The sequence below is a fragment of the Pavona decussata genome, unplaced genomic scaffold (genome assembly GCF_977016875.1).
Source record: "Pavona decussata unplaced genomic scaffold, jaPavDecu1.1 SCAFFOLD_257, whole genome shotgun sequence".
In the NCBI taxonomy this organism is placed as follows: Eukaryota; Metazoa; Cnidaria; class Anthozoa; order Scleractinia; family Agariciidae; genus Pavona; species Pavona decussata.
The window spans coordinates 172795-186433 of NW_028145660.1; positions in this window are offsets into that span (position 1 = coordinate 172795).

The window sequence follows — 13639 nt, forward strand, 5'->3', positions numbered from 1 at the left end:
CTTTTGCTAACGTTTACTTAGAGACTAGAATTATTTCTGTAAGAGAAATATTCACAGAGTTATGAATTGTTTTGAACATTTTGTGCTGGACTTGTGTAATTCGTTCGCAATTCACAGCGCATAAGTTTTGTAAACACGCTTTAATTTTAAGCGCTCACTGAAATATTCCGGGCCACAATTAAACATTATTTTTCCTGTATTCTTTTCTTAAATTTTAGTTAGAGACTAGAATTATTTCTTTGGGAGAAATGCTCCTAGAGTCATTAATTGTTTTGAACATTTTGTGCTCGTCATTCGCAGTGCATATTTGTAAACAGTACGCCCTAATTTTAAAGTAAACGTTCAAATATTTCGAACCATAACCAAACATTATTTTTCCTTTATTTCTTTTCTTGTAACGTTTATTATGAGACTATAAATATTTCTGTATGAGGAATATGTACAAAGTAATAAATTTTGAAACAAATATTTTATTTTTATCCGAGCGGCCAAATTGCAGGCGTGGAAACATTACGTGGTAGCCAAATTTTCTTTATTGCACGCATTGCAAACTTTACACAAATGCATTAATAGTTTCCACAGGAGAAATATTTGAGAGAGAGCGTAATTTTTTCATCCACAAGTGTTTTATGCTCTCGAACGTCATCGAAATTCAGCAAAGTGATCTCGCACGATCAACAAGAACAGCTTATGGTTCAAAACATTTTCCGCTGACGCGTAAAAAGTTCGCTTTATATGCACTTAACTCAAGACAGGATGAAGAATTTGTGACGTTATTACGTTCATACAATAAACAGAGTAGCATGTATATAAATGCTATTAAAAAAGGAATTGTGGAGCTCCGCTTTTAGGCTTGGCTAAATATATATATTATGTTGCATTTTTATAAGCTGTCAAGAAAAAAACGGGTTCACTGATGTTTCGATTAAGGTCTTGTAATTGATGCATTTTTGTTACAAAAGAACTGATTGTTTTCATATCTACTAAGGATATTACATGAACGAAAATAAGTTGGATGATAGGATCGATTACCCCGTGTACCTGCTGGTATTGTCCGAGCGCGAAAACTACATAGCCCTCGCCAAGAATTCAATTTTTCCCTCACAAGTTTTTTGATGGCTTTTACAATGTTCCGGTGTAAAAGATCTGAAGTATGAACAAACTTGCTGTGATGCATTATTATCAACAAGTTAGCTGGAGTCCTGAGTGACAAGCTTTCCTAAAAAGTCCTACAAAAATACACGCCCTCGATTTGAACCAGGAGATTTCTTAAGGAAACTAACAATTTTGACAAATTTTATTGCCCGTCTGTACACCAGAATATTAAACTCGTTATATGATAACTTGGAAATGCAAAACTGGTGCTTGTTTACTCCAGAAATCTTCTCGACAAGCAGAGATTTTCCCTTTCGAATTTCTATTTTCCACAACTGTTAAGGCTTTTATAGAGCAACCATATTTTGAACTATACTAGAGAATAAACAAAACTTGTCGTATTCTAATTTGATACTAAGGAAAACTAGCTCGCGTGTAATCAGGTCACTCCGCTACCACCGACGAATGCAAACCGAACCTTGCAGTGTTCGTAACATCACAAAAAAGACAGCTGACTTGGTGTTCTTCATCGAGTTTTTCAGTTCTCTTAGCTTAAATACAGTGAACTCTCTCGTAAGTGACCACCCTTGGGGCACGACAAAGTGGCCGCTTACGGGAGGTGGTCGCTTACGGGAAAGATCAACAAAATAAGCCTAATACTGGATTGAGTAGTTAATTACATAAAACATAGTACCTTAGCAGCTAAAATTATTCAAAGAGAAACTAATTTATATGATTTTTTTCACATCTATTCATTCTTCTTATGAAACTTTGTTTAAAATTTTGGAGCAGATCACTGTAACGGGTCTGTAACAATTCTCGGTTTACCTACAGATCTAATTATAGCCATCTTCTCTCTCTGTAAACTGTAATTATCTGTCAGCAGTCCGGGGCAGCTTTATTAAAAACTGAACTTTTGTCACTTCTGAGTAATGATTTACTAACAATCATACGTGATTATGTTGGGTGGTCGCTTACCGGAAACAGAAAACAAAGGGATATGTGTAATTTCTGGCCTAAAATGTGGTCGCGGTCCCTTAAGAAATTTGAGTGGTGGTCGCTTACGAGAGAGCTCTTGAAACAGTATTTAACTGAGAAGCAAAACGGTTGTTTTCGAAGTGGTCGCTTACCAGAGGTGGTCGCTTACGAGAAGTGGTCGCTTACGAGAAGTAGTCGCTATGAGAGAATTGAGCTTAGCTTACCTGAGTGAAAGATGTTGAGCAGTGGTGGTTCTTGTTCGGCTATCCGGAGGAGAACAAGCGCTTTCAAAATGTAACTCTGAAAACAAACTAAGTAAAGGGCAAGTTAGCAGGATACGTGCTTTGAATAATGTGAGCTGATATTTATAGTACCAGGTTCCTATGTAGATTTCACTTTCTGCATGAACCACTTGTAATAACTTGCGCGATAATTTGTTCGATTTACCTGTAAAAAGATTGAGGTATATTTATAACTTTCATTAAAAAACTATCATCCACCTTGACTTAAAAACTAAGCTCTTTAATAAGACTGCTTCCCTCCTACGAAACGTTTATTAATATCAGTTTTCAGTGATCTGAAAAGTCAGATCAACAACAGATTCTTCCTAACATGTTAAGGATTCTTGAGGTGCATCACCAACGGTATCCTCTATTCTGTTTGTAAAAAAAAAACATTGTATCGCCATGCACTGATAAAACAACCCCGGCTCATATCTTATGTACGTGATATCCTCTAGTACGATAAGCACTCCGATATAGCGGATCCTTGTTTAAATGTTTTGCCTCATTAGCATACATTATTAGCATAAAGAATAAAACCAGCTACTGAAGATAAATGGTCTTCGTAAATTTAAAGAACTTGGGAGACTTAGCATTTTCGGAAAATTTGTTCGTGGTAGCTTAAACAGTATTTTGATAAACGAACGTTATAAGTATGAAAATGTAAACAAAGACGCCACGAGGATTCTCGTGTAGTTTCTTTATTGCATATTTTTGATTGTATTGCTATTTCCCTTTCTCATTATTTTTTCATGTTATCATGTTTTCGCCGCTGATATTATGTTGTCGTCAAAAGAAAACAGACAATCGGTGGTCGAAGTTTCCTATAAAACTTCCGTTGCAGCTGTTGCAAGGCTGGCATTTAAGGTTTAACTCTAGTTGAAATCCTTTCCTTAATTTAAAAAGGTCAGGTCTCCGTAGTCATGTTTGTGGGTTCTAACTGGTGCATGTCCATCACAACCGTATATATTTTGTATCTAAAAGATTATTCCTTTCACTGTTATTGAAAGGTAAGTCGTGTATAATTGCTGTTCGTTTTTGCGGCGATTTGTGCTAAAGGTTTCCAGGGTCTTCGTTGAAATATCAGCTTCCTTAGCTTTTTGGCAATTAAAATGGCCTTATTTTTTTGACAACAAAGCTGCTGCTTTAAATAGGCCATATCTATCTGGAAACGGCTGTTCAAATCAAAATTTGAAATATGCGCGAACGACGCACTAATTCGGTCAGAAGGCAAAGAACTGATCGCGCGACATCAGCCTTAAGACTCGAAATTCTGTGAGGTGGCCATCGGGGGAGGGGGGGGGGGGGGGGCGGAATCGCGGGTACATCAAGGTACCCGAGCACAGCGTCCGTTGAGCGAAATAAACATTAACATCCTGTATCTACACGCCATCCTCTGCACTCTGATATTGTAAAGCCTAATTAGCTTCGGCTGGAGACATGTAATAACCAAGGGATGTACCGTCCTACACGGGTTAAATATTATTCCAACTTGGCATTATATCAATATAGCATAAAGGAATATAACTTGGATTATAAAACCAACTACTCAATAAACATTTCGCCTGAGTGGGTTGCAATATTGTCAGGGCGTGCTTGCATATATCTGTATTTTTTTTTTTTTCTTTTGTCGCAAAGAAGCCTTCAGTGGTGTTCGCAATGACAAGTATCCTTTGCCTAGACTTGATAGATGTCGACTTCTTATGGCGCCGAAAGAGAACTTCCTCAACGACGGAATCGCGAGGCCAGAAAAATAAAAACGGACTTCGGAAAAAAGTTCGGCAAACATTCCGCCAGCCTCGCGGGCAAAAGCATCAACCTGATTCCGGTGTAAAAGATCTGAAGTATGAACAAACTTGTCGTGATGAATTATCCTCAAAAAGTTTGCAGGTGTCCTGAGTGACAAGCTTTCCTTAAAAGTCCTATGAAAATACAACGGGCCAGTTTTGATCAAGAAGATTTGACTCAAGGAAAGTAACAAACTTTACAATTTTTTGCTTTTGTGTATGCCAGGAAATATAACTGCTTATAATTATATATATAACTTGGATATATAACTGCTTATAATTATATATATAACTTGGAAAGACGAAAAACTGCTACTTGTTTACTCAATCAATCTTCTTGAAATCCAAATTTTTCCTTATCAATTTTTTCCTTATTTTTCACAGCTGTTTTGCCTGTTATAAAGCAAGCAAATCTTGAACTACACAAGAGAATAAAAATACAAAAAAGCCTGTCGCATTCCAACTCGTCATTTCATTAACAAAAGCTAGCTCGTGTGTAACCAGGTCTTTTACAACCACCGTATCTAACCGCACCTTGCAGTGTTCGTAACCTCACGAAAAAGACAGCTAACTTGGTGTTCTTCATCGAGTTTTTCGGTTCCCTTAGCTTAAATAGCTTACCTGAGTGAAAGATGCTGAGCAGTGGTGATTCTTGTTCAGCTATCTGGCGGAGAACAAGTGCTTTCAAAATCTAACTCGGAAAACAAACGGAGTAAAGAGCAATAATTAGTAGGATACGTGCTTTGAATGATGTGAGCCGGTAATAACAGATCCCTGGGTAGATTTCACTTTCTGCACTTGTCAATAACCACTTTGACCACTTGTCAATAACTTGAACGATAATTAGTGCAATTTAGTGGTAAAGTTTAATTTAAACACATTTCTTGCGCGGTATGTTTATAGCTTTCATAAAAAAACTATCGTACGAAACTTTAATATCAGTTTTCAGTGATCTGAATTTAAGTTAGATCAACAACAGATTCTTACCAGCCTGCGCCGCAGATGGACTATGATCCACAGTAATAACCAATCAGAGCAAGGATTTCGGCGCTAATTTGCAGACGGTCATTACCGCCGAGGTTATTAGAGTCCGTCGACGACGCAGGCTAATTCTTACTAACATGTAAAAGATACTTGAGGCACATCACCAACCGTATCCTCTATTGTGTCTGTAAAAGTATACATTGTATCGCATGCACTGATAAAACAACTTCATACCTTATGTAAAGTAATATCCTCTCGTTCGATAACCACTTAAATATAGTGGATCGTTGTTTAAATGTTGTGTTATGAAAGCGAATTTCTCAGAAAATATTAAACATGTTACACCAATAACTACCAAGAATAACTTGTTCTTTTAGTTTAGAGTGGTCATTTGTTCGGAGCTGGTTGTTTGATATATCCTAATGAGGCGAAATGTGAACAATGACGCTAGCAAAGATTTTCTTAATTATGAATATATGAAACATATTTTGAACGCGAATGAAGATCAAATAGAAGAAAGATCCTCGCAGCTAGTACCCAAATTAAGCAGTTGCGAAAAGAAAGCCTGAAAAAAAATCTTCCTTTTCGCAACTGATTAAGTTGCGTACTAACTGTGATGATCTTTCTTCTATCGCAGTTCAAATGTTTCATATAATGCATTCATTAAGGCTGTGTCTACGCTATGCTGGATTGCATTTTATGCGAACAGAACAACCACAATAGAACCATTGCCACCGCCATCTAATTCTCTTAGAATCCAATTCTCGCTCCTCGTTGTTGACTTCCGTTTCGGTTCGATTCTCTGTTCACACAACTCAAGAAAGTGTTACGAAAACCTATCTGATATGTGACGATTCACCGACGCAACGCAGCATCACTCCGGCACAAAAATCGATACGAAATCGGCGTTTTGTGTGTGATCGGTAGCCCTATCTGATTTGTTTTTGGTGACGACACAAGAGCTATCCGGTATAGTGCAGACAAAGCCTTACCCTGTGTAGCTGGCCGTATTGCCCGCAGGCGCTGGTATATTGTTTTTTGCGGCGAAGAGGCATTAAGCGATGTTAACCACGACAATAAGCCTTCGCCTAGACTTCTTATAAGTCGACTTCATTACTAGCGACGGAATCGCGAGGCCAGAAAACCAAAACGGACTTCAGGATATTCTACGGAAAACTTCCCGTCAGCTCGGCGAGCTAATTAACCTGACTCCGGTGTAAAAGATCTGCAGTATGAACAGGGGCACCCAACGGATCGTTTCGGTAAATTATCTGTTCGGAAGGCCCTTAATCCCCTACAATTTTCTAAACTTAAGGCCTAGTGTTTTCGGATTGATAAAAATGTCGTCTCGAGTACCGAAAAAAGATCAGCTAAGATTTTCGGAAAGGAAATAAGACCTTAGGTTTTCGGGAAATGGACAAAGATGCCCTTGTAATTTCGACTCAAGGTAGCCGTTATACTGGTACCACCGTCGTGGCTAAACCGCACCTTTCAGTGTTCGTAACCTCTTAAAAAAAACAGACTGCTAACTTGGTGTTCTTCATCGAGTTCTCTGAGTCCCTTAGTTCAAATAGCTTACCTGAGAAAGGTTGCTGAGCAGTGGTAATTCTTGTTCGGATATCAGGCGGGGACAAGCGCTTTCAAAATGTAACTCGAAAAAGAAAAATTGAGTAAAGGGTAATTTAGCAGGATACGTGTTGTGAATAATGAAGGCCAGTAATAACAGTTTCCTGTTTTAAATACTTACCTCTCTACGTAAACAGGTGCTTGTCAATCACTTGCACGAAGCCTGGTTGACATCAGTAAATATTAAAAAAAAAAAAAAAGATTTTTTTCTGTATGTCATTATGCCCATGTCATCATGTCATTATGTCGTTATGTTGCAAGTGTGAACCACCAGGCTTTACACACTGGCATAGAGAACATACATGCGCGTCGTAAGACCTAGGACAGCTATTGTGCACAGGCAACAGCCTATGAACTTTGTGATATAGTAGATATTTCAGCAAATGCTTCGCCTCATTTGCAACATTATAATTACTGTAATGGACAAAAGTAGCTTATGGCAGATAAGTGGTCTTCATAAATTAAAAGTGCTTGGCAAAAGAAGCGTTTTTGGAAAATTTGTGTGTGGCAGGTTAGACAGTATTTTAATAAACGAACGTCATGATTATAAAAAATTGGCACCAAGCCATGCACTCTTTGTAAATTTGTGTTATCAAGTCAAATTTCTCAGTCTCGTCAATACTTAAACTGAATACCAAGAGTTACATGTTCTTTTAGTTTAAAGTGTCCATTTATTCGGAGCTGGTTGTTTGATATATGTAAATGTGGCAAAATGTAAACAATGACGGCAGCAAAGATATCTCTTACAGTTTCTTCAATGCATAGTTTTTATTTCATTGTTATTTCATGTTATTTCACTATTATTATTATTATTACTATTATTATTATTATTGTTATTAAATTATATGCTATATGTTATGCCATATGCTATAAGGAATACCCGCTGATATTATCCTGTCAATTGGTGGTCGAAAATTCCAATAAAACTTCCGTTGCAGCTGTTCCAAGGCTGGCTTTTTGAATTTTTAAACTTAAAACTCTGGTCTCAGTTCAAAGCCTTTTCTTAATTTGGTGGAATAAAGCCTCAATAGTCATATTTGGGGTTGTTATTTTGAGTTGATGTCAACGACAACCGTATAATTAATTTCTTAAAAATATTCCACTCATTCTTTTAATTTAAGTCGGGGACAATTGCTGTTTGTTTCTACGGCAATTTGTGCCGAAGGTTTCCACTTTTGGGTCTCCGTTGAAATATCAGCTTCCTTAGCTTTTTGATTTGGTGATTAAAATGATATTTTCCTGGTCACAAAAACACTGCTGTTTTGAATAGTTCATGCTGATCTATCTAGAACCGACTGTTCAAATCAAAATTTGAAATACGCTCAAACGACGAACTTATTCGATTAGTAGGCAAACAACTGATCGCAAGACATCAGCCTTAAGACTCGAGATTCTGTGAGGTGGCCATGGGGAAATCGTGGGTACATCAAGGTACCCGAGCACAGCGCACGTTGAGCGAAATAAACATTGACATCCTGTATCTACACGCCATCTTGTGTACTATGATATAGTAAAGCCTAATTAGCCTCGGCTGGAGCCATGGAATTACCAAGGGGTGTACAGTCCTACACAGGCTCAATATTATTTTTTCCAACTAGGCATTATAACTTGCACGATAATTTGTACAATTTAGCAGTAAAGTAAAATTAAATTCATTTCTTGCGTGGTATATTTATTGCTGTCATAAAAAAAACTACCATTTATATTGACATAAAAACTAAAGTCTTAAATTAGACTGAATCCTTCGTACAAAACGTTAATCTCATTTACCAGTGATCTGAAAAGTCAGATAAACAACAGATTCTTACTAACATGTAAATGATACTTGAGGTGCATCACCAACCGTATTCTCTCGTTATATCACCATGCACTGATAAAACAACCGCATATCTTATAATTAAATCAAGTTATCTCTTGCACGTTAACCACTCTGATATAGGAGATGTTTGCTTAAATGTTTCGCCTACTTAGAATACATGAAAATAATAACAAAACTAGCTACTGACAGACAAATGATCTTCATAAATTGCAAGAGCTTGGCAAACTTAGTATTTTCGGAAAATTGGTGCGTGGTAGCTTAAACCGTATTTCTATAAAGGAATTCGAACGTTATAAGTACGAAAAATTTGCAAATAATCGGTCTGGCAACTCTTGTCACCAAGCCTGTGTTATGAAAGCAAATTTTTCTGAAAATCTTCAACAGCAAGTGTCAAACGATATTTACACTGATTACCAAAAGTGACATGTTCTTTTAGTTTATAGTGTCCATTCTTCTTTTATATATGCAAATGAGGCAAAAAGTAAAAATGACTTCAGCAAAAATTCTCCTATTATTTCTTCATCGGATAGTTTTTATTTTATTGCTATTTCCCTTTATTATATTTTTTTATATTATCACGTTTTCCCCATATAATGGATACCCACTGATATTACCCTGTCGTCAAAGGAAAACAGACTATCAATGGTCGAAGCTATAAAACTTCCGTTGCAGGTGTTCCAAGGCCGCTATTTAAGATTAAACTTGAGTTCAAAACCTTTTCTTTAAATTTGTCATAAGTTCAGGCCTCGAGAGTCATGTTTGAGGGTTTTTACTCACACATGTCCATCACAGCTGTACTGAATTTATCTCAAAAAGTGTTCCTTTTATTTGTTGTTTAAGAGCCGTTGTCAGTAACTTTCAAGAATCCGGCAACAGAAGCGAAAATTCGAATTTCTTTTTATTTGCCCCAAAAGACCCTTTTGGTAAACTATTTTCAAAAATAATATTCAAAAGTTCCAGCGAATTTTTATTTTGGTAAAAACTGGGAAATTTCGTGCCTGATGGCCCAATTTAAATTATGCAAATTCGTACATTTTCAAAACTCGCGTTCAAGACAAGGAAACGTTTTCTCGAGATGTTATTTTCACAATCGTTTTTACATCCTTCGCTCTTACTTCCAAACTATATTTTATCTTGACCTGAACATTATTTCATTGAAGTTGCCCACGTAAAGATTACAATGTTTGCCATTCCTTAAATAGGGTGATTTTTGCCATATATTTTAAATGACCATATTATCATGGGTGTACGACTAGCTGCTAATAAAATAACTTTTTTGAACAACCAATTTTTCTTAGCTATCATGTTAAAATATTTAGTTTGGCCCGTGAAAAGTGAGCGCGATAGGTCGAGATGCGTGGAACGCACTTTGACACAATTCGCCATTTGAGAGGTCATGTGAGTACTTCATGTTCCTCCTGATACTTTGCACGCGTAAGTACAGTTCACGCTGAAGCTTTTAGATAAAGGCCAAGGGTCTCTGGTTTCATCTTATGCTTTTATACACGTAAATAACTGGCTTTAAACTTGAGTGCTCCCCATACTAGCATTAAGTTATCAAATGATTCTTTCAGGTGAAATTTTTGGGTTTATATTGAGACGTTCAAGCGAGATCCAAGAGCCTTCCCAAGGAAATAACTTGAAATTAGTGAAATTAATACCCGGTCTCTCATTTCATGCTACACTTTTCAGACTACCGTTATTTTAAGCTAGAAAGTGTAAATGCTCCCTTTTTAGGTGACCTAAAACAGAATTTGCAGTAAAATATTGGGAATGAAGTCCACCGCAAGAAAACTGAAAAAATTAAAACTGATGGCGCACCAACGTAGTAAAATGTAAACATCCTCCGTTTCTCGACTTGCCAGGTGGATGAAACGCTTCCGTTGTTTTACCTTTGTGTACATTTATTACCAGAAATTAGAAACAAAAAATCTTCTCTATGCCCATCTGTATAAATACACTTGCTAATCAAGCTTAGTTTTTCTGTGTGTTTGTCAAAAATACTGAAGAAATAGTGCAACATTTTACTGACTACTTGACTCATTCAATCACAACCGGATAACACGACTGAAAACTAGATATAAAGAAATGCTCTTACTTGTCTGCAATCGTTACTCGTTATATCACTGCTAAATGTAATAACAACGCTAAATGTAATACCAACCGTAAATGTAACACGCATTAACGCTAAATGTAATAAACTACCCAACCGTAAATGTAATACATTTTAACGCTAAATGTAATAAGGCCTACTCTGGGACCTTAACTCGCGTAAAGTCGCCTTAAGTCGCCTTAAATACCTCCGGCAGGGGGAGGGGGGATCTCATATTAATTTGACGAGGGTGATTGCCATACCCTTTAGGGGTTAATATTTGTGGTTTGATACCCTTTAGGGTGTTAAAAGCTAAAATTACTTCCATCAGATACATTGTGGTAGCTTTTAGGGTAATGAGCCAAAAAATATGACAGGCAGCAAATGTAAATCACCTGATTTGGTAGCTCTTAAATAAAATGATAAAAAAATTGTTCAGATCATGCCCACAAAACAGAAATCTGATACCTTTTAGGGCTTCTTTTCAAACTTTTCGAGTTTATCCCTTTCACTTTTATATGGGAGCCTCAGCCCCTGCCGATCTTTTAAAAATCGCTCAGGTTAGAAAAAGCTCAAGATAAACTTCCCCATTTCAATAAAAACAAATATGAATTTGTTCTCTATAATAGTACAGTGTGTTCATTGGGTTACTGATCTCTGTCAGTGACTCAACTGATGGTCATAATAGTATACATAATTCCATGAACCATCCCCCCATACAAATGTGAGAACTTAAAAGTTGGGGTTGGAGGACCCTTTCTAAAAGTAAAAGACCTGGTTGTTACACATTTTAACAGAAACCCGAAGTTAATGTACAAGAATATTCTTTCACTGGCATGGCTTCAATACTCTTTCACTCCAAGAAGCCTTCTTGGCAGTTTGCCATTTTTATGCGATAAACTGCCCACCTACGAATAAGCACCCACTTCGAATAAGCGCCAACCCCGAAAGCCCGAAAAGTGAATGAGAGCCTGCCCTTAAATAAGAGCGCACCCCGCCCCCTCCCAACAAAATACATCTCTGTACTAGCCCAGCATGAAGTAAGTTCAGTGCCAGTTGTGTTCCAATATTGGTTTTAGATACGATACTCAAAGAACTTTTGTATTGTTTATGTTAGATTTTGCACTTTTCGTGTCTTGTTCAAGCAAAATAAACTTGTCAGCCCGGCCGTTATCCCTTGTCTTCTTATTCTCTAAAAATGCCCTGGCTTGCTGAAAATGTTGGGAAACCCTCATGGTCCCAGAATTAAGTGCGCAGGGTGGTTAATCGAATAATTACGGTATTAACACATGTGTTTTAAAGCAGGTATGAATTAAGCAATGGATTCAAACTGTGCTGAGGCTGAAGTCATGTGCAATTACTGAGGCATGAAAAGGAAACCGTGAACAGAAATGTGGAAACCTTTTTCTGCATGAACTTTTTATTGGAATATTTTGGATAACACAAATAAATAAAATGAGCTTTTCTTTTCTGATAAAAAGATAATATTTTTTTCTAACCAGGTCCTAAATAAAAATCAAGAGTCAATGTCTCTTATCAAGAATTGATAACTGTATGAAGGTTAAAATTATTCACTATCAGTCACTCACCGATTGCAAAACTTATCAGGTGCCATCGAACAGTACACAAATGCAAGAAAGGATAACTTCTGGATATTGACGTGCCAAATCCATGAGTGATAGTGATGAGTGTCTATTTCACAACAACCGTTTGACTTATCATTTGTAAACAAACGAAGAAGCTGAAATGTGCCAGGCGTCCAGACCAGCTAAAGCTCGTTCTGATTTCATATAACATTGAATTCAGTTTCTTGCCACAAATCTTCATTGCCAAAATGTTTTCTGTAATTGACCATTAAGTAGAAATGCAATTCTACGCACATCTTTTCCACTGCGACTGGAAATAATTCCAAAACCTCTTAAAATAAATCCAGGAATTCACAACTTGCACGCGTTTGAAAGAAGTGTGGGCACTGGGAACAAATAGAGATGAAGAAATGCATGCTGGGACGATCGTCTTCAAAATGGCGGTACCAATGCATGCTTTCAAGGTTTGTGTACATTTTTGTGAATTTGTTATGCGTATTCTTGTTCTGTTATATTGTCATCAGTTGAACGGTATATATTTTCTTTTAAACAGGTAAAACGCTACAGAAAGAGGCGTATCAACATTATTATAGCTGGATTTCTGGCTTGAAGCTGGTATGAATTTGGCAACGACGGCCATCAAGCAAGTGGAATTTGGCATGGAGGGATTCAGCTATTGACATAAGTGTTATATTAATAGTGAATGTAACAAAATGCTGTAGTTGATCAGATTGTTTGATATAAGCTTGCTAAGTTTAATGAGTATTAAATATATCATTGTGATTGATTGAGTGATTTTTGATACTCTTTACATATTTATTACCGATCAACACTCTTGTTTAGTAGATAAATTATGTATCAAAAAATTCCAGATGTGATCACTTGTGGGCATAAAGTGCATCATGTCAAATTTTTCGGGGATGATCACCCATGGAGTTTCCTGATACATAATGCGTGCATCATAACAATCCAGGCAATATTTTATTTCCTCTCTTGGACACATTTTGTTCAAGTCTATGCTTGTTAGTTAAGATCATATTAAAGGCCTTTCTGGGTCTGAACTGGGGTGTCTGTACTAAGGACTTGAAATTTTTGTGATGATGAGGCCTGGGTAATTTCTCAGTAATCTTAACAGCTATATGCATTTTAAGGCTTGGTTCCCTGATTGGTGGATTACAGTAAATCATTCACAGACCCATCACAGAACATCCTGTTTGCCTTTAAGGCTAAGGGTTCCATATCCATCTAGGACCTAAACAAGGCAAATTAATTGTATACGTCCAATGTGGTACATTAATAGGCCTAAATATACATGGGCAACAGTCTAGCTAGCTAGCTTACTCACTGCACCTTGTGTAAAATTGTCCTTAAGTCGCCTTAAATCGCCTAAG